This window comes from Linepithema humile, chromosome 3 (assembly GCF_040581485.1).
Source record: "Linepithema humile isolate Giens D197 chromosome 3, Lhum_UNIL_v1.0, whole genome shotgun sequence".
Lineage (NCBI taxonomy): Eukaryota > Metazoa > Arthropoda > Insecta > Hymenoptera > Formicidae > Linepithema > Linepithema humile.
Genome location: NC_090130.1, coordinates 24,113,462 through 24,135,083, shown reverse-complemented (window position 1 = coordinate 24,135,083; position 21,622 = coordinate 24,113,462). Strand labels below are relative to the sequence as shown.

Below are 21,622 nucleotides of genomic sequence, written 5' to 3'. Positions count from 1 at the left end.
TTAATTTCTTATTATAGTTTATCGCACGACACTTTATTAAATGAATTGTATTTCATTGTAAAAATAGATATATAGAAATATATCAAGATCACATAGGAGGAGTTTTAAAATACTTTATTATTTATATAATTATATAGGATACTCCTTTTTCCAGTTCTATCTCTGACGTGATCTATTTTATTTCTAATTAAATCTCTAATTAAACAATCCGTCGCAGAAAAGAGGTTTTATTTTTAACCGTAGAATATATTGCGAGGAATCTCGGTAGAACGCAGCACTATATTTATATCGCCTCGATATTTATGCGCGATCGAAATTCGTGAACTTTGGCACGTGTGACGCGAGGCAAAAGCTCGTCGCCGACACGCGCGCGTTGCATCGTCCATGCGACTGTATTGGGGATGGTGGCGAGCTTTGGAGAGGGTTTCATTGTGACGACAATATCGCCTTGGGCGGCATTGGCGAGGTGGATATGCAAATTTCGAGGAGCACGGCTTAGCTCTCTGCAATTTCACTTTTACGAATCCGTTAATGTTTCGTCATAATTTCCGAAAGTTTAGCATATAATAGCACTTTGCGTGGAATTACTATAGTTACGAAAATTGTATAAATAAAAAATTAAAAAATTTGAGAATGTTAAAATGAGAGAAGCTAAATATTTATACTTTTTTAATTGTCATAAAGATACAAATCTGATACGCAAATTAATCGTTTGTTAAAAATGTCAGATGACGGAACAATAATGTAATTCGATGCGACTCACAGATGTAAGCTACATATAAGAAAAGTAAGATGCACATTCTTTCAATTTGATATTTGGAGACTAATTAACGTAATTATTTTGTTTTGTTTCAGGGGACGGCACCTTTCGCACCGCCACGGCAACGTACAACGTAAGTATTGCTACTGCAGTGATATTAGTTTAACTCGCGAAAAGTAGAGAAACTCTTCTCGGCAAACTTATCCCTTGTTCGCGCGAACGAGACAAAGCGGTCGCCCATTGTAATCGCACCGTTGACAATTTCTCGCCGTTCCACGCCAATGTATATGCATATATGAATGTCGAGCCGGGGATTGACAATGCAGCCTCGCGTTGCGGCGGCCGCTTCGTCGTCGTGCAACGTCAATGATGACGTTGGGCGTCGAGTTGGTGGAGAAAGAAAGAAGGATGTCAATGGGGGGGGGAGGGATTCGAAGGGGAAGGCAGAGAAGGCTCTAAGGTATATAATCATTGCTGACTCCTTCCCTAATAAAAGTCTCACTGTCAGCCCGTCCCCACGGATCGACTCCCTGTGCGTGCCCCCCGGCTTACAGCTTCGCTGCGTTCGCATGTACATAGACAGTTTCACCAATTTCAGATAGCTCGGGATTGAATTTGAATTTTTAACTGTTAGTCAAAAGTCCGAAATTATATTTTTATCGATGAATTTATTTATCGTGCTATTACTAATTTTTTTATCATATGTATAATCTTTTATATTTGTTTAATATTTAGAGGTATAGGATTATAAGATAGAATTTTGAGATATAAATATTTAGACACAAAGCTCCGGGTTTTCAAAAATTGGTACAACTTTATATAGGAAGGCATTGGGAACGTTGGCACGTTGGCATAGATAAAGGTGCGACTGCAGTAACTATGCATTCTTCGTAACGAAGATCCAAAATGGATCGGAGAACAATCGCTAGGAAAAAAAAGATATGGGGGAAGAGTGCGGGTGGAGCATATCGAGAATTACGGAACCGGATATGGTTAGAAATGCTTGTCACTGCGGTACATCTGAAACTTCAGTTTTTTTTTTTCCCCAATCTCTTTATACGCGCGCGCGCACTCAAAGACGACATGTCTCTCCTCGCACATCGTCTTCATCCGCCAATGCAACCGCGCTCACCCCACGATTAGAGCAACGCGATCATAGCGGGCGGCGATGCTCCCCGATCCGCACGAACAGCGATTTGCAAATTAATTTGGCTTTGTCGGTCGACAGTCAACAGTACGCTGATCTTCCACGCAAACAGCACGTATACGACGCACGTGTCCACGTAATGTCGATAGATGCTCGGAGTGTCTCGGCGCTATCTTGTCATCGTTTTCGAGAATGCATTTATTTTCGTAGAATTATCACTAAAAATTTTTATTTATCGAATAATATTGGACTAAATTGGTGAATCGTCATTTGTTATATTACTTAGTTTGATGCCGAATAGCTTACATCTCGCAGAAAAGCGAACTTTTTCCGATAGAAGAGCGTTAAGGCTATTAAGCGCGATACAAATTGAAAACGCGATCGTCCAGCTTGAGCTTAATTGAGATCGAACGAATGAAAGAATACACACGAGCGCGCGTAGTAGACGGAAATGAAAAAGAGCCGTACCATTCATACGCCGGTTACCCTCGAGGTCGTCGGCGGAAGGGACGAGAGACGTAAGGGCGCCTCGGTGTCTTCGTTGTACGGTGTCGATGTTTAAAGGGCCAGACGAGCGGTCGAGGGTCCTTGGCCGGGACAGGTCTCAAGGTGCGTGTCTCTAGGTGGATTTAAAAGACCCTCTCGCGGCGGGGCATGCCTGCGAACCTGGCCGCAACCTGGAGCCAGATGGCTCGAAATAATCCCCCACTTATTCCGTGCCACCCATCTTCTTCCACCCACGTGTTTCATAAGCCGTGCGGCGGTTTGAACGTGAAAATGGATTTTCTCACCCCTCCTCGACCCCCGCTGTTTCTCTCTCTTCCTTCGAACGCGATCGCTCGACCGACAAAACTGTTTCGCTCACGCCCCCTCGCCGCCCCCTCGCACGTTAATAACGCATCTCGATGCGGGCCGGCGTCGGGAAAGCGAAGGAAGAAACGCGTTCGTTCGACATATGTTTCGAACGTCATTGTGCGCCATGCGGCGAAAGACGATGCGTAGCGGTAGCTCGCAGCTCGTGAACGGTTCTCTCTCCGCTTGTTCGTTATTAGTACTTTTAATCTCCCGTTATAGACGAGAGAGCCTCGAAATTGCTGCCGGATACCGTTGAGAGGATCGACCAATCTGCCGCGAACAGAATTCCGCACTTAACGACGGCCCGGGGAAAGGGGGGGAGCGCAGGCACCGACAACAGTTACGTGTTTTTTTTCCCTCTGATCGCTCCCTAATACTTTATTCGCTTGTCTACGCTTTTTTTCCTCTTTTATCATGTGCCTCGCGTCGAGATGCTACGGTTTAAGCGCGCACGAGCGATGACTCGAGTGGGCGGATAGCGATACGTAAAGGGATAACGTTGTGCATCAGTGTGCCCTGAGAAGACTGAATTCTGGCTCTTGGCGATAAGAATTTAGTCATAAAGTTTCATTGCTGCGGTCGCTGAAATTTTTAATAGTAAAAAAGGTGAATCAATTATTTTAATTATCTCGGCACTTTGTCTTTGGAATTAAAAATTTCTAACAAAATTATTTTTACCAAAATCACTCGTTAATATTAATTAAGATTAATTATACGACATATAATAAAAAAGAGCGTTTCTATTAATTATTTCTATTAATTGATTTCTTTTATATATAAGATAGAAAATTATTCCATTAAATATGAATCCGGCCTCTCATAGCTTAAATATTTAATAATCGCGAGGATTTTGAGACGTGAGAAACTTTCTTCTGATAGCTTATGCAACGATGGTTACACAAATGTCACGGAATACATAATGTAAATGGGAAACTGTAGAAGAAAAAGACTGCGAAGAGGGAAAGGTATCCCCAGGTGTTGTCGGTGGAAAAGCTGCGATTCGCCGAGCCACGGCTGGCACGCGTCAAGAGACGAGAAGAAGGGATGCTGCGCGTGTAAAAGGGACGGGGCAGGTTTTACAGGCCTCGACATTATGTTTACCACACGAAACGCCCCCGCAACGCCTCGCCGGGAAAACCGGATGTCTCGTGCTGAGAATTAGCAGGATTTACGAGCGGCGACAAATCGTCTGCGCGGCTTGCCTTCTCTTTTAGCTGAGGCGTGAAAAGCACGGTCGATCAGGCTCGTTATTGGACGTTTAGTGGCCGTTTAAGAGCAGAACCACTCTCGCAGAAATAAATCGTACAATACGAACGACTGTGCGTATCTCATTTGTCACCTTGTAGATCTTTTACTGGACGCTCGCTGCAATTAGGACGCCGCTGGCCCTTCACAGTTTCGTAAAGACGGTCAGGTCGGGACACGGAGAAAGGAAAATTTCTTTGGCTACTTTTACGGCCACTTTGTCACGCTAACAAGACAGCTTAGGATAAAATCAGAATACACAATGATGCCTACCTAGGATTGCCTCGAGATCTTTGTCGATATCGGCCGTTCCGCCTGTGCCAATTATTCGTCTATCGATATTGTACAGGTAACTATATAAAATATACAAAGATTACACGTGTATTAAATTACCTCGACGCGGCTTAATATATTTTGTCACACACACCTTGTTACACAAAGCGTGTCCCAAAATCATTATTCTTCCTTAGAAAATTTCAAACAAGATTCAATCGACGAAAGAAAGTTTGGAAAATTAAATAAAATAGTTATTTAAATCAATTTTATTTAAGTACAGGGTAAACTGTTGTAATAAAAAAAAACTCTTACCGTAATAAAAAGCAATGAGCCTTACTACATTAGACGTCTATATAAGTTAAAGTGGCTGTATAAACTATAAAGTCAAAACATAGTATTATCTCAAAGCCTATATACACCGGATACTAACAATAAGATATACTTTCTCGTGCAACGAAAAGATATAGATACTTCTTTTTCTTTTTTATTTTTAGAGGTAATTGCGCGCGTGTGTATGCTCACTGATGCGTGACAAATGCGCGTATATAGTGGTATTCGGAAGTACGCTCCCTTCCGCGTGCGGGAATCGTGCATGCACACACATAAGAAGCGCGATCGTTTCCGTATACTAATACCCCTACAAATCGATCGTGGTTCCGTCACCTTGATAACCTCTTTCTTTTTTCTTGCTCGCTCCCCCTCGACGGCGTGCGTACCGAGGGCGCTGCCGGGCGTCTGGCCAGACGGAATTTCTATGGGGCACCATTGGGGCACCCCACGGCAGTTCCGTCCTCTAATGTGGAAGTAGCTCGTGCTACCTGAGCAGCTGCGCGTGTGTGCGCGAGGAGAAGGGAACTCCCTTCGCGGCAGTTTCATTTTATTTCGCCTCGCCTTATGGGACATCAAAGAGAGTGAGTGAGAGACAAAGGGTGAGGGGAAGGCCCTATAGATAGACGCCGCCAGGTACCCCGTGGGCCCAACGTCACGCTTCAGAGGGGGGCCATCTGCCCCCTAACGAGTGTGTGACGTCAGGTGTGACGACGTGTGCTGTGCCAAGAAGCGTCCGTCTCTTATGCATCCCCCTTTCTCTTACCGGGTGCGCATCGAAATGTTCTAATTGTGACGAAAAGTCACATTCACGTTTCAATAATCTGAGAATTATAATACGAGTGTTGTAATCGTGGATACGAGACGTTATATCGCTTATAGTCGAATTTTATTTAAATATCTAAAGTATTCGGATAAAATATTTAGTTGTTAAAACGAAAGTATAATTTGTTACTTCTAAAATTATTTACTCATATCCCGTTGAAATTCTCGGATATTTGATTGAAATATTCAATTCTTCTAGCGCTGTTTCGCTCGATCATTGCGCGCTGCGACTCACTTTTATCGCAGTAGGCGTATTTCGTATCTTTAACAAGACCGTTGTATTGTTCTTTATCACCACGCTGTTATCACACGGGGCGGCTTCTAAAGATATATAACATGTACGTATTGCGTTGCGCATTTATATATATTATAGATACACGAATGTCTCTTGCTATCAAGAATATTAGAGTTGAAGAAATATGAACGCAAATTAGTTTCTTCTGTTTTATAAAATTTGTCAACCAAAAGTTTAAGCATGTTTTTAAATTTATAACAATATAAATAAACTGTAATTTATTTAATATTAAATAATAATTATTTAAATTATAACACGGAATCAATAATAATTTTGAATATTGTTTCTTTAAATTAACTTTTATAAATATTAACTTTTAAAAAATTTTTTTTTTTTCTTAAAACAGAGCAAACTTAGATTATAATGCAAATTTATTTTACTTTGTCTTTGAATCATAATTTTTCTTCTGAAAAACTTCAGAGATTACATAGGGTGTTGTTATGAAGTTTAGATGCCACCCCTTTCGCTGTATTGTGTGTCGGTCATTTCATAGAACGCGTTTGTCACCCCGGGTTTTCGATCCATCGAGGATCGCGCGCGTGTACATTGGGAATCGGTCGCGTGTTACTTGCCTTGTACGTGCGAATTCCAAGTATAAGTACGTAATATGCAGAAGCAAAGGGGCATGCGTCACGGAACATCTGCCACGGGCGCGTGGCCCCCGTCCGTACCCCAAAGAGCACCGACTGAAGAGGAGGGTCCTTTGAGACAAAGAAAAAGTATGACGTACCGGCAGCTGCCGTGTTGTGGTGACGTAGGGCCTTCCTCGTCCCTCCTGTGTGTTTCTCGGGACTCGCGATCACCCAAGGTGAGACCCCGCGTCGAAAATCGAAGATTTATCGCTCGTGATCGCGTGCGCATTCGTCTCTGTTACCGAAACTGCGGTAGCAAATTACTCTCTCAGCCGCTCATGCAATTCACATCCAAAGTTTTTCTTTCGTGTAAAGTAGAGAAAATCGTTTCCTTACAAACTTGGAAAATACACGTTTAATGAAAAATTAGCGTAACTCAAAACAAGCTTTTTCTACCTTAATGAAACTTTATATGTAACGACATCGCAATACAACAACTATTTATTAAAGAAAATTCTGTTTTAAATACTACAAACTAATATTTTATAAATCAAACTTCTCGTAAAGCCGACAAATCTAGAATTATTTTATAAAAGTACATTAAAATTTTTAATAGACAATTTTTTTTAGTGACTTAAATAAGCAACAAAAGATTGTATATATATTAATATAATTATTTGGAATTAATTGTTGTTGAATCGGATATAATCGGACATATAATGACGCGTAGGAACGTGATACGCATTTAGACGCCGCCTCGCACGATAATAATAATGAGAACCGTGTAAAGTGGGTGTTGCAATGTTGTTCATAGAAATATCTTGCTTATCTTGTCAGAAGTCTCCCTTGTCCTTCTTTTCGCGAAGGCTCCCTATCTCTGGCATGCTTCTCCTGTCCTCGCTCTTCCGTTCAAGAGAAGAGATGTAAAATGCGAGTGTCCATCCTCAAAGCAACCCGCCGGCCACCGCACGTTTTTCTCCTCAAGAGAAAAATGAAAGAGGAAAAGAGAGAAAAAGAGTAGCGGCGCAGTAAAGCGCACTAATCTCCCAAGTACACGCTCCGTTGAAAGCCTGGCCGCCACTGTCTTTTCCAAGGTTTTTTTTTCTTTTTTTTACGTGCCCAATAGCGAACGTTTTTATTTGCTCTGGTTTAATGAAACCAGACCTTTGTTTCATGCGTCAACGAGCGTACACTGTTCTTGCTTCGACGAGATTGCGAGATCTTCCGCGATCGGAAAAAGTAATTAACGGAGACGCGTGAATTCGTTGGCGTGAAAAGTAAACGTTTTCTCTCAATGTGAGGTACAATTCCATGAGTGATCGTTAAAGTAAATTATTTGAAGTGATTTGAATAAGTCAGAAACTGGATACGAATTTGCGCGCGTTCCGAAGAATGCTGTTCAGAGATGCTTATATGCTGGTGATTTTTTGCGATCCTTAGCTGGCAACAAGCACCCCGCATCGCATAGCTGCTAGTTTTCTCACATCTGTTCTGACTTGAGCGAGAGGGGCATTTGGGCGAGTGCTGCCGATCTAAGTCATTTTCGTAGTTAGATATCAGTGAAGTCTTATTTACTAATATTTTCGGTTTAATTATTTCCGTTTTTTATCCTTAGTCAATAAAGTCGAATAAGCACTACATTGTAATATAAATTTTGTTTAATTTTTTTTAATAATTTGATGATAATTTTACTTTCTCAAATAGATCAGAGAAGTAAAAAAGAAACAGATTTGCAAGAAATGGCGAAGATTTATGATATTAAGTAAAAAAAAAAAAAAAAAAAAAGAAAAAAAAACGGTTTTTGAAACTTATTTCTGTGTATTTTATCGGCATTTTATACAGATTTCGAAAAAAGACATACAAAATGATACAATAAAGCTGTAGCTATAAATAAGTACCTGTCGTTGTATAAGTCTAAAAATCAGCGCAGGTGAATAAGTGCACAATGCATAATTTATATCGCGATGCAGTGGTTATATGGCTCTCGATTTTGTCAGCTAAGGATGGAGGAAGGAAACAATTAATCGTAACGAAGGGGAAACGAGAGCTGCTTTTAAAGGCACACGGTCGGACTATCCGTTATCGCTTATTTCATCTTAATTTCCAGTGCGTCTTAAACGCTTCGACACAATACGAAAAAGAAAGAATGAGAGAAAAAGAGAGGAAAGAGACACAGAACGACATATTTTCGATACATTGAGCTTTACATATATATATATATATATATATATATATATATATATTTTGCTCTTACAGCGTACAATGTTCCTTTTATGATCCTCGCAAATGTCCTTCTGTACTCGATCCCACAAAATGCGTCTTCGGCAAATGCAAAGGCACAATGACTATATCGGATTCACGGATGAATTTGGAAACGAAATCGCGGAGACATTGTCGGACGAGACAGATGCGTTGTATACAGGCGAGTTGTAGATTGAAAGGAATTTGGAAAAGGGTACGGTCGCGCAAAGGCGCGACTCTTTCCGCTGTCTCGCATCCAGGAGAAACCCTTTCGATTTGCATCTGTCTCCGAAATGCAAAAAGGGTAGCCCGAAAATACAGATGTTTCTTGGAAAGCGTAAGGAGCGGCTGCTCGAGTGGAAGAAAAATAGGATACCGCGAGTTTTCGACCCACTCCAAGACATTATTTTCGATCCTAGAAGAATCCCTGAATTCGGAATCTTTGCCAGGTGTGTCTCGGAATCATCTGCTTTCTTCTCGATCGAGTTTCTTCGCCAAAAGCAAGAATGATGTGCATTGTGCGAGCTTCTGGCAGAAATTATCCAATCCGTTCCGGAGAATTGCATGGTCCATCGGAATTTGTCGTGTCAAGCCGAATGTCGATGCGAAAACATAGAGAACGCGTGCATATTAACGCGAAGAATCGTCGCGCGAAAGTTTGAGCGCGATAAAAACGTAATTTTTAACTGTCAGTTACTTCAGCATGGCCGGATCCCGGGGTACTCACTCAATCACGTGTAAGCTGTATTTATGTCTATTTGCGCAGCTCGTACGCGGGGGAGAGTGTGCGACGTCGCGTAAAATATTGCCAATATCCTGAAAAATGTACGCGTCGTCTCTTCAGCCCCCCGAGGAGATTCGCTCGGAGGCGCGAACGCTCGCTCGCTCGCTCGCTCGTACGCACGCACGCACGCACGCACGTCGTTCGCGCTACGTCGCATGAAATTCTTGCGTCGCGTGTCTCTCGCTCACACGCCGGCACGATGCGGAAGAGAAAAAAAGTAATAGACACACCTATAGCCTGACGGTCTTGGAAAAAAAAGGTCGGTCGGGTCGTCTCCGGCGATTTCCCGTCGTTCGTAAATTCCTCGCCTGCCCCCAAACCCGCCGGTCCTCCTCCTCGCTGTTTCGCTTCATCTCGTGCGCACTTTTTGCGCGGAGATTTTTCGCAACGCCCTCTGCCCCCCGTTCACCACCTCCGACGACCCGATGCCCGACCCTCCTTCCCCGTCGTACCGGCGCTTTTTTTTTATTTTACCCCGCGCGTCGCCGCTCGGACCGCTGGGCGATCAATGAATTGAAGCGTCCGTCCTTTTTTTTTTTGGTCAGCCTCTGGCTCTCTTCGTTCGACGCACTGCCGCCTGCTTCGCCGTCACCTTTGCACCACCCCTTGCGCCCCTCGCGATCCCCACTCCATGGACGAGTATTCTCTCTCGTTCTCTTCTTCTCTCCCTCTGACTTTCTCTCTCTCACACATACGCGTGCACTTTTTCTCTCTCCCGCCGTCTCTCCCGCTTTTTCGCGTCCGTTCCACTCTTTCCGCCGTTCTCCGCGCTCGGACCTCTCCATCAGCATATCTCATTCTCTCCCCTCGCCCTCTGCCTTCTCCTCTCCGTTATCGTCCTCCTCCACCTACCTCCTCCACCTCCTGCGACTCTCTCGTCCTTTTCGTTCCTCGTCCAACTCGCCATTCCACGGTCGAGAGAAACGGACTGGAAGCTGTCCTTCTCGTACGCTTTTCCACCCTACGTTCCTCCGTCTCCCTTCTTTCGGCCTATCTGACCCTACTGCTTCCCTCTCTTTCTCCATCTCCCTTTTTCCCTCTCTTCCTCTCTCGCTCCAACATCGGACTGGACATCCGAGCCTCTCCGGCTTTCCCGCGGGGTTCTCGGTGCACGCACACGCGGCCGCGTATATGCATCTCACATCCACCTGCACGCATGCAGATTCCACGTTTCGCGTTCTCGCATCGGCAGATAAATCTCACTGGCGCTTACATGCGGGAAATAGAGAGGGACGACGAAAGAGGGAAAAAGGGAGAGAGAGAGAGAGAGAGAAAGAGAGCGAGAGGGGGTGCTGAAGCGAGGGGAGTAGGTGCATAGTAGAAGCGCATGCGCTCGAGTTAGACGAACACCTTTCGTTGCACATACGCGTTTCTATCTTCCTTCCGCTTGCATCCGGTTCTCTCGTTCCATTTTTCCCTGTCTCTCTCTCTCTCTCTCTCTCCCTCGCTTCCATCCCTCCCGCTGTTTTACCCTTTCCACCTTTTTCGTTGGCCTTTTATTTCAAAAGGGCCCTGGGCTAATGCAAATTTCCTCGTAAAGTGACGGCCGAGCCGCCGAATTACGTCGCGAGGCGATGCAACGGCGCCGCTCGCTCGCAACGGCGGAGGACGCGCGAGTGCCGAGTGGATGCATCGCCCGGAAATGGACGCGGCTCGCCTGCCGGTTGCATTTTTAACTCTCGTCGTCTCGTCGAAAATGCATTGGAGATGTAGCAACGTGCAAATGAATTCAGTGCTGTTTCGTATAATGTTACTTAATAATGCAGAAGATATTTCATCTAAATAAATTAGAGGATATTGCGCATTGTTGCGTTAAGAGAATGTTTCGTTGGAAAATATTTCATAAGATTGATTTCTGCTGTTTCACCGTACCGTCGCGTCGTCGCTGATTGACCGGAACGAGTGTAGCCGGTCTGTGTGCAGGAATAATTACGGGTTTCTTTTACGAGAGTACACGGTCGATCTTTCTCTCGGCGGAAAGTCGCAAGTTTATTCATTATACCGGACCAGCGGCACCGGACGGTACCGAACTGGACAGTTGGACTGCCAACCCCATCGAGGATGGCTACGCGCCCCAGCGGCAAATAAAATCGTATTTCATCCCTTTGCCGGCGAAAATTTTGTCCCTTCCTCTCTCGCACTCGCCTCTCTTTCTCTCGTCCTCTTTTTCTCTTTCCGCGGCGTAAGCTCGTACATCAAAGCTCGCCCGCGCCTATCTTCCTCCTCGAATGCTGCTGCCGCTGCCCTTCCTCCCCCGTCACCCTCTGACTCACCCTCCTGAGTCCACCATTTCAATCCCCCACTGCTCACCGTGAACCACCACATTGCCCAACTACCCCCTTTCGCCGCCCTTCCGACCGCCACCCACTCAACCCCATCCTGTATACAACTCATAAACTTTTGTACGGAGCTTTAGTAGCTGCAAGCTAACTTCCGGTCTCGCGACACGCGTTTGTTTTCGTATCGTAGCACAATCGATATCGATCGAACGGTCGGCGCGAATTCGTCGAACGGGAACGTAACGTTGACTATGTACCGTCATCGTAAATTCGTCTCTCTAATCACTCACCATGTAGCTTTGTCAGTGAAGAAGTGTCCTCCTATCATAATCGTTTGAAACGGAAGTTAGTTCAGTCGCAAGGATTGAGGGTGGCGACGATGAGGTCTGAAAAAGGAATTGGAAGGTATAAAACAAATATGTGTATGTATATATTTCAAAGAAGTTAAATAGTGAATAATGAAAGGCCGAATTTTTTTTTATTTCACATTTCATGATACAAGACAATACCGTACGACATATTTACTGCGACGATAAAGTATCGTTTTGTTCCATTGATGCCAAAAAATACTTACGGTAATTCAATTAATGCGCAACACGTTGCACCGCGGATCGAAGAGCGAAATATATTGGTTGAGTACTGGCTATATTTTTATTTAGTCGAATTTTCAACGATGCGACGCGAGGATATAAAATACGAAACGGCCGCGAAGTTAGCGCGAATGCACTATTCGCGATTTATTTCAACCCTTCCGCGGACTGCTCTGGCTTCGGGATGCAGAATGCAAACCCCGACGATAAGCTAGCTGACCGCCAGTGGTTTTCATCATATAACTCGATTAGCCCTGAATTCTCTCTCTTTTTCGATATAATTCAACGCGAATGCAATTTTCAGTAATTGCAACGGCGGTAGAAAGCAACAACTGAACGGAAGAGCGGATGGGAAATACGCGAAATCCTATTAAATTGTTCTCTCGCAGAATGATCTTTAAGAGTGTCCGTAATATATGGATTCGTGAGAAGAGAAATCTTTTGAATGTAACATAATTGCGAAAAAAGTAATGTCAATTAGCGATCACGGAATTATTAGGCAAAAGCAGAGTTTGCGGAGACCTTGCTTAGTATTAATCTTCTCTTAAGCGACTGTCGCCAATTAACATTTGGCCGTTGTCAAGAGACACTCATGTTAGAAAAATTAATCCATTCTCAACTGACGGCTTCCACTATAAGGCGCTTACCGTCTGTCGCGTATTAAAAAAAAAAAAAAACGGATACGAGAAAAATTTTTTTTCTCCAAGATGAAAACCTCGATTTTTCGACTGTCGAAATGAAACGCGAGAACGTTACACGCGAACCAGCCTGCTTTTCTAGATTCAAAAAATTGCAGTTCTAATTGTGTTGGGGAAAAGAAGAAAGGAAAACAGTTAGCTTTTTAATTAGAGAACATAACTGCCGTCTGGCAAATTGGACCATTTGACACGTGGCTGCCACGCGAGGCACCCGTCGAGCACCCCGGAACACCCTACAGGAAAGCACCGTTAGGGTCTAGGCCACGATTTCCTCTTGTAACTATAATGACAGGTAGTACATAAAGTAATTATAGTGTTCGTTTAACCATCGTCCGCGTGAGTAATCTATGGATATGTAGAGTGAAATCAACTGACGTGATTTATCTAGGCTACGTGCGAATGCAAGAGATTTCGGATATTTTTTTATTGCATAAATATTTCTGCGCATATCTTTGGCGTAACATATCTAGCATATTTTTACATTTTTCGATACGCTCACACTTTGTTATAATTATTAATATAACTATTAATATTTTAAATATAAATTTTTGTGATCTTGAATCGAATTGAAGGAAATATATCCTGTTTACGCTTGCGTTATTTCCACAAGAGACCACTTCTCGACGGTACGATACTCTATCATAAAAGTGGTGTGTTTCTATTATTAAGGAATTATCTGAAAACTCTTCCAGAGCATTCGAATGATATCTGATATCACGGAAGATTCGTGTTGCTTAATACGTTCGCATTCCTACGTGCGCCCGTGCGATCCTAAATGATTCAAAACGCCGGTAATGCATTTCCTCTCTCGTTACAGCCTAATTTTTACCGGATTTGTTCCAGCCGCGCCGCAGTTGCGCCGCGGACTAACCGATCAGACTCTTTCCCATTCGTTCCGATCGAACGTCGATTACTCACACTGGCTTGCGTCCTCGCAGACAAATCCGGAATCCCGTCGTGAATTTTACATGCCAAGGGACGCCCGCGAGAAATTGGTCTCTTCACAAGCGCAATGAGTTTTCGTCACGTCCACAAATCCAATTTATTTCTACCCGACTGTTTAATTAATCTTCATCGCTTCGTATAATGATGGACACACTTTTAAAATGTAATACTACAGTGGAGGGAAGAACATTATTTAGTTTATTTTATAAATTAGTGTTTTTTTTTTTTAATTTTACGTTATCAGTAATCAATTCGTTCATCTTTTAAAAGATTTATAGTTGAGGAAGCACATGCACGACAAGCTTATTTTCACATAAGACGCCGCGAAGACGTTTATTTTAACATAAAATCATTACTTTTCCAGTTATAACTTCCTATGTCCAAGATAGTCGCAGCTCTGAGAAACTATAACACCGAGCCAATAGACTATACGTACGTCATGCCAGGTACTTCTCACGTACAAGAATACCCGAGCGGTTCGACGTTCGAGGCGTAGTGCATTTTCCATGCGAGACATTCCCGCGCTTCCCATCGTTTCGCATGCGACGATGCGTGTCCGGCAGTTTTGCGCGCGCGAACAGTGCGTGCAACAGTGCTGGTCACGGAATTTCTCCTCTCTCTCTCTCTTTCTCTCTCTCTCTCTCTCTCTCTCTCTCAATGGATCTAGCGCGCCGTTCCGCATTTCTGCATAATGCACAATCCGTCTGGTTGACTATATGAAATAATCGCTTTTCGCGATCGCGACTCGCGGCGCAAACCAGCCGAACGAATGAGCGAAAGAACAGATGTCATGTTACTACCGCTTATTTTTTTTGGCTCCTCTTTTCCTCGTCCACCCTCCCGCCCCGCTCTCATAACGTCCGCCGCTATCTGCCGTTTCTCTTTCCTCGTAGAAAAAGGGGAAAAAGGGGAAGCAGGGAAGATAGTAGATAGGGGGAGACGGAAGGAGAGAGGTGGAACGAAGAGAGCGGCGTTGCCCGTCACGACGTAGACGTGTGTGTGACGTACGCGAGACTCGGATTACGAGGGAATAAAGAGAGAATTCGAGAGTAGCGATGAAAAATCATTTCCAGAGCGCAAAGCGGAACTCTGCCGAACGGCACTTATTATTATTATCCCGCGTATCACCGGCAGAAGCAACTTCCCGCCGTAAGCCTCGGTCGGCTCGTGTTTAACAGCATCGACGCAGGATAGCGATATTAACGGATTCAAGGAGGATTTGACGTACCGCCCATCGTCCTTTATAGCGGCCGACTAATGCGCGTAATTAGCCGAATGTGCGCTCGATGTATGACGATTCGAAAGGAGATAATAGATTCCCGATGTGTTTAATACTCCCTCGCCCTTCCAAGTTTCCGTGGCGTTATTATTTTTTGATACGTTCCATTTGTATACGCGTACAACGCATGCAGCTTGTTAATAAATCACGTATTGTCATACGATATGCGAAATATTGTATTACTGGAAATGCTATGAGCCGTACGTAATATTTCTGACGCCTGCAGGTCAAAAAATCCATTATTTAAAAATACGATCGATGCCGGGATTTAGTCATCTGACAATTCAAAGTTATGAATTCGGACATAATCCATGACGATTGATCTTTCCTCTTGTAATCTGAAAATATGGACGCGTCTTGCCGCGTCTGATTTACGGCGGCATGCGGCGCTCCAAAAATTCGAGAAAGAACTGTGGAAGCTGGAAAATTGAAAATGACGAGAAACATCGCGGCTCTGCGCCGAATCGTGCTCAGAGCTCCATAATTCGCCATGAATTATCCTCAGCAGACATCCTAACGAGAGTCGCAGCGCGTCCAACGAGTGGCGGACAAGCAACGTTGCCGGTGGACGGGGTAGGGAGGGTAGGCTGTGCGCTGGTCGACGCCGGAGAACGAATTAGCCCTGCGGATTAGCGTCCGCATATTTTTGCAAAAACGAGATAATGCAAAAAAGCGCGCTAGCCGGTCCAGGCTCGTACGGATGTTGCGTGGCAGAAGGCGGGAGGTGAAAAAGGGGTGGATGGGCGAGGATGGTTCGTGACGGACGAGGGCAGCAGGAGGAGGCTGGGGGCCGTCGGGGGTGGAGGGCGTGGCCAGGCGGCCTCTGGCAGGTTTCGAACGAGAAAGAGAAAGAGGAACCGTGTTTCCGTGATACCAGAACCAGCGAGAGCGAGCAGGCGAGATGCAAAAGAGAGAGGAGATGAGGGAAAAAGGGAAGGAAAAAAAGGCAGAGAGAGAGAAGAGAAGGAGAGATGGAAGAGAGAGAGAGAAAGAGAAAGAGAGTGAGGACAAGAGAGAATGAGAGAGGACGACGCGAGGGGGGAAGAGGAAAGAAAGAGAGAGGGACGACGAGAAAAAGTTATAGATGCACCGCGTCCATGTGGCGCGCGTGTGTGTGTCGCTTGGGCGGCCGTGTGCTGGTGCGTTGCATACGCGACGCGTACCTGCACCGCGTGTGTGCACGCAGACACGCCGGTCCTCCTGTGTGAGCTCAACTATAGTGAACATGGCCCGTGGGGCAACCGGGGGTGGAGGAGGGAACGGCGGGACAAAGGGGTAAAAATCATTGCGCGGTCCAGCCTCGAGGCTGATCGATGGTTGCTGCACTCACCCCTGCATCTACTGCCCTCGCCCCCTTGCCCGCGTCCGACAACTGCCCCCGCGCGCATTCACTGATCCCTGGGACTCACTGACTGGCCAGACAAAAAATGGCCGGTTCCAAGCCCATCCACCTCCGGCCAGGCTGACGTCGGGTGTTTGATGACCTCGGGGCGGCTAGAGAGGCCCGGGAGGTGAAGGGTGCAAACTACGAGGCAGGGCGCGCCGAGGGACGGCCGGTGTACCGAGGGCCGACGGCCGGAAAACCAGCAGCCCGCCCCCTCCTCTGCCACCCCCTTTACAACCCACATTCTCCCCCGCCCGCCACCCCCTCGTGGTCCACCCGCAAAAGGGTGGACGACGGGAGGGAATCGATGACGGTGGATGATTTTACGTACACTCGCTCAACGGTCAGCTCTGCCCTCTTTTCGTGGATTCGGCAGCCTCGCGATTGGTAGACGCCGAACGTACGCGGCATTGCCGGCACCACCGCGCGGTTTCCTTCTTTCCTTTTTTTTCTCATTTCCTTTTTATTTCCCCATTTTTCCACGTGTCTTGAGAGAGAAGAGTCGTGTCGACGAGAACAGCGGAATTGCCAAAATTCAACGCTGGAAACCAGAGCTGCTATATTGTAGGTAAAAACTGCGCTATTTGTAGTTTTTCTTTTTATTATCTATTTTTATTCGTACTACACGCTTAAGAACGAAACGTTCGACGTGAAATCTCTGACTTTTGCTACATCGTGATTCAGGGGCAATTAAAATAACGCGGCGATAACGTGTAAACATCGGGTAATGTGGTATCGCGTATAGACAAAACGTTTATAATGTCACGTGCGTTAAACCCGAAATAAATACAAATAATTGGTCAGTTTTAATACGCCACGAGAAGCGTGCGAAATAATTTTATTTAACAAAGCGCGTAATGTAGATTATGTAAATAATTTTGTTGACCAGTCATGTTTTGTTTCGTTTCATATAAAACGTGTGCATGTAAATTGTTTATCGCGCGGAAATTCCGCTTTTATCTGTAATAAAACGCAATATGCACCGATGATGCATTACCATTAAATCCGTGATAATATCGCAACTCTTTAACTCAACATATTTTCATATATTATCTCATACTTGCTTCTTTAAGTAGTTGCCTGCACTATTACACATTACATATGTTTAATAATTAACATTTTCGTGAAATCTATATTCATATATATTATCATTGTCGCTTTTAAGATGTTTACTAATAACAATATTAATTATATACTATTAATTTGTGGCTATTTTGACTATCTCAAATATCAAATTTGTTTATCGAAAATTATATATCTAATATATTAAAAATTATATTATATATGCATACTGTGGTACATTCCGCTCAGCGTTTTATTACGATAATACATTTTTTCTAATCTTTCCATATCAAATTTAAATTTTGTAAATGATATTCTGTTACATTAAATTCGTGACTCGTGAGTTAAGATTTTCTTGCAAAAAGTTACATCCGTATTTAGAGATATAAAAGAGTTTGACTAAAACATACGCAAATTCCGAAGTCGAATTCAAACGTACAAAGTGGTTCCATCGGGATATCCCTTTGCACCTCCCTTGTCGTAGTTTTCCTCGTGCAAGCCGGAGGAGTTCAACGCCAATGACACGCCGTCACGGTCGTTAATGATGCCTCCATCCGCGTTTCCTCGTGCGATCCTTAGCTTCTACATCCCCGGAGACAAAACGCACTCCCTGCGCCGAGGCGTCCTAAACGGATATGTGTATGATAGAATTTCTTCCGTCATTAAGAAAGCCTTACAATGTGTACAGGTTTCTAAGCGTGAGCGGACAAGTGTCGTCGCGGTGACATGGCATACGCCTACGTCGACGACGTCGTCGAGTTGCGACAAAACTTCCGCCGGCGTGGCACCGAGAAATTTCAGTCCCATACCCCGGCTCGAGTCAAACCCCTCAGCGGTGATATATACCCATTGTGTCTATTGAAGTAACGGAAGGCGCGACTCGCGGAAATTCTTCGCACTTTGCGCTCCAGATACGCCGGTTCCTTGTGTTATCCTCTGCGCACGGCTGTTTCTTCTCGTCTCTCTTGCGATCGTTGCTCCATTTCTTCATCCGGACGAACTTTTTCTTTTTCGCGTGGTTACAACGTTACGATCCATATCGCTGAAAGAAGCTTTTTTGTGAATAACATATTTTCTTGTTCGAGTTAGTGTTGGAGCAACTTGTGCTATCGAAGATTTACGAATTTGTCTCGGAAATCAATTTAACACGTAAAATATTTACCTAAATAATTAAATTGTCCCTCTCTTGACATCTCGGAATATCTAATCGCACCTGACACAATTTAATTCTAAATACAATGCGTATAATAAAAGCGCACCCAAATGCTCGTTTATAAGGATGTTTTGGGGCGGAGGCCAAGGAAGAGAGCGATATAGCAGGTGAGAGGAGGAGGTGAGTCGCGGGTGAGTGGAGTTTTAACCCGGACTAACCTACCCCAATCGAGGGCCTACGCTTGAAAGTTTGCATGGCAGCGTAACGATGCACGTACTGGCGGGAGAATCATCGAAAAGCAGTGCTATGCACGATCCATGCACGGTGAACAGGCTACTGATGCGCGGTCATTGAATGGGCCGAAAGGGGAGCAAATCATTGTCGACTGTGGATGGACGCTGGCAGAGTGCATCATCGAATGACCAGAGTCACCCTTGGCTTCCACAGGCTTGCCCTCGATGTAGTAGACCCTGCTTTTATGATTTCTACTGGAAATTAGCCAACTGGCTAACGATCAAATAGCAGCCCTTCCCCTCCCGTTCCCGCGTCCAGTTCTTTCACCCATCTTTCTTCCCTTATGCATTCGTCTATCCATGAAAATTCTACTCTTCTTTTCCATCCTGTCCTCAAATTTTCTGCTTTGCTCGTTATCCTCTTCCGCGTTAGCGCTCAGCAACCGTGTTCATGCAGTTTAGTCCGACTGGCATACTCATCTGATGAATCAACTGAATGAGCATACTGAATGATTTGATTTGAGGATATAGCTCTTCACTTCTGATTCATCGTTTCTGAATTTTTCGCTAAAAAGTCGTGCTACGTACTCATTCACATGATTGAATTATTTCTATTACCGTTTTACGTTATTCTATTATTTTACGTTTATAATGACATAATATTCGTGATATATCTGATAATCGAGAAAAAATAGACGCTCGCAGTGACATAATGCGTCATTTACAAAAAAAAAAGAAATGACAAAAGATTTAGCAGAAATCGAAACGCAGCTAATTATAGCTCGTAGTTTCTCGCACGGCAAAAATATATCTCGGTCGAAGGAAATATCGGATGATACCGGGCCAATCCACGCAAGGTGGAAGGCGGAAGGTGGGACGAGACACGGGAACAAAAGTTTCGCGGTTCGTGATAGAATGATAGACGTTTGTTCGGGAAAGAAAAATGCAAGATTCGCTGCAGTCACGAAATGGCAAATTGGAGTTGAAACTTCCCTCGTACGGATTTGGGGTAGGTTGGGTTAAGGCGTGACGGCGGGCAGCAGCGCAGGCAGGGGGGACGGTTCTCCCACGGAAAACACTACCCGAGGGCGAGAGAATTCTCGTTAATCGGGCTTCGTCTCCGCGAAAATTACGGATCTATGCATACGATTGCAATTAATTATGGGATATCTTAAAATCTATAGCGCAGAATTTTTCTATTAATTATAACAGAAAACAATAATTTGAATATTTCAACAAAATACAAGGACAATTAATTAAAAGGGATTAATAAACAGTAATATGCGTCATAAAAATGACGCCAGTGTAAAGATAATAATGCGAAAATATTCCGGAAAGGAATAATGCTATTCCGGAAGTGTGACGAATACAGTGAGTAACGTGCACGAAACCTCTCGAGTAGATGTGCCAAATCACCGCGCGATATAGCACCTCGTGTAACCTTAAAAAATCTTAATGCGGCTTTTGGCTTGGCAGGGGGCAAAGTTTAAATTGAACCGAGGAACAGGAGGGACATAGCGAGGGCGGGAGGTGGAGAGAAAGGGGAAGGAGAGAAGGTGAGGGCTTTGGAAGATATACCAACCGACGGCTCACGTGGGTCGTAGGGGGTGAGCCGTGCGTGCGAACCCCCGAACGGAACACATGCAAGCTTTGATAAGCTTTCGGAACACATGTACGTGGTGATGAGCCATTCGAACCTCGCGCTTTGCGATTCGCACAATATTACGTAATGTGCCATTCACTATGTATGCTTGCAATTGTTATTTACATTATCTACATAAGGCCTAACGGAGTTGGCAAAAGTCTACTAAAAGCAATATATAATTATAATTAACACGAGTAATGCTTACTATTTACATGTCGCGTAGAAAATGAAAACTTACTTAAACCAAGTGAATTTCAATATACAACGAAAAAGAAACTAGATGCTGGGAATGGAAACACGCGATCAAAAGAATACGTGATAGAGAAAAAGTTAGGAAAGTAGGTTCTCCAGAGTTCGAAGAAACAATAATGTATTTAGAATTGATATCACATAATCAGTAAGAATTATTATTCTACGATGTGGTATCCTCGTTATATTATATTAATGTTTCAAATAAAAAAAAATTTACCATAATTATAGAAAAAAATATTTGATTTAGAAGATTTTCGGCACACTAATTATCCAATTGTATTTCAATTTTTTAAGAAAACTTTAGAAAATTACATCCACTGCATAAATATCTCTTATTATCTGCAATTAAAGCAAAAGTGGTTCTTCGATTTTTTTAGCTGTTTTGAAAATCTTATTGTTAGCATTGTCTTACTTTCCAACAAAATATTATAGATTCCGTTGAAACGAGGGTTGCATCGAGCATATAAGAGGGCAGAAAACCACCCCAGCCGAATCTGATGCTTACGCGCCCTTCTCTAAGGATTGTCCCTACTGCTTATTTATTTCTTCATTTGAATTTTATTATCTTGTTCCGTCGTTACGGAACTTGGCTCGCTTCCTTGTAGCATCGTACGAAAATGAGAATTGCTTTTTGCAAAATAAAGACTTTTTGAAAAGAAAAAGGCGCGTTAACTATTGATACATTTTTTAATATCCTCATGTTACGGTTTACAACGTTGAAAAAAAAACTGCCGCGGGAATAAGTTTCAAAGGTCCTCGAAAGCGATGTTAGTGC

General features: G+C 44.0%; 1 long non-coding RNA gene across 1 annotated transcript in view; it reads left to right on the top strand.

The window, feature by feature from the left end:
- The window catches only part of LOC136998412 (uncharacterized), a 77,626-nt gene that overhangs the window by 33,452 nt on the left and 22,552 nt on the right, over window positions 1–21,622 (top strand). Inside the window, exon 3 of the long non-coding RNA XR_010888976.1 lies at window positions 856–893. This is a non-coding gene — a long non-coding RNA (uncharacterized lncRNA). The remainder of the gene's footprint in view (window positions 1–855; window positions 894–21,622) is intronic.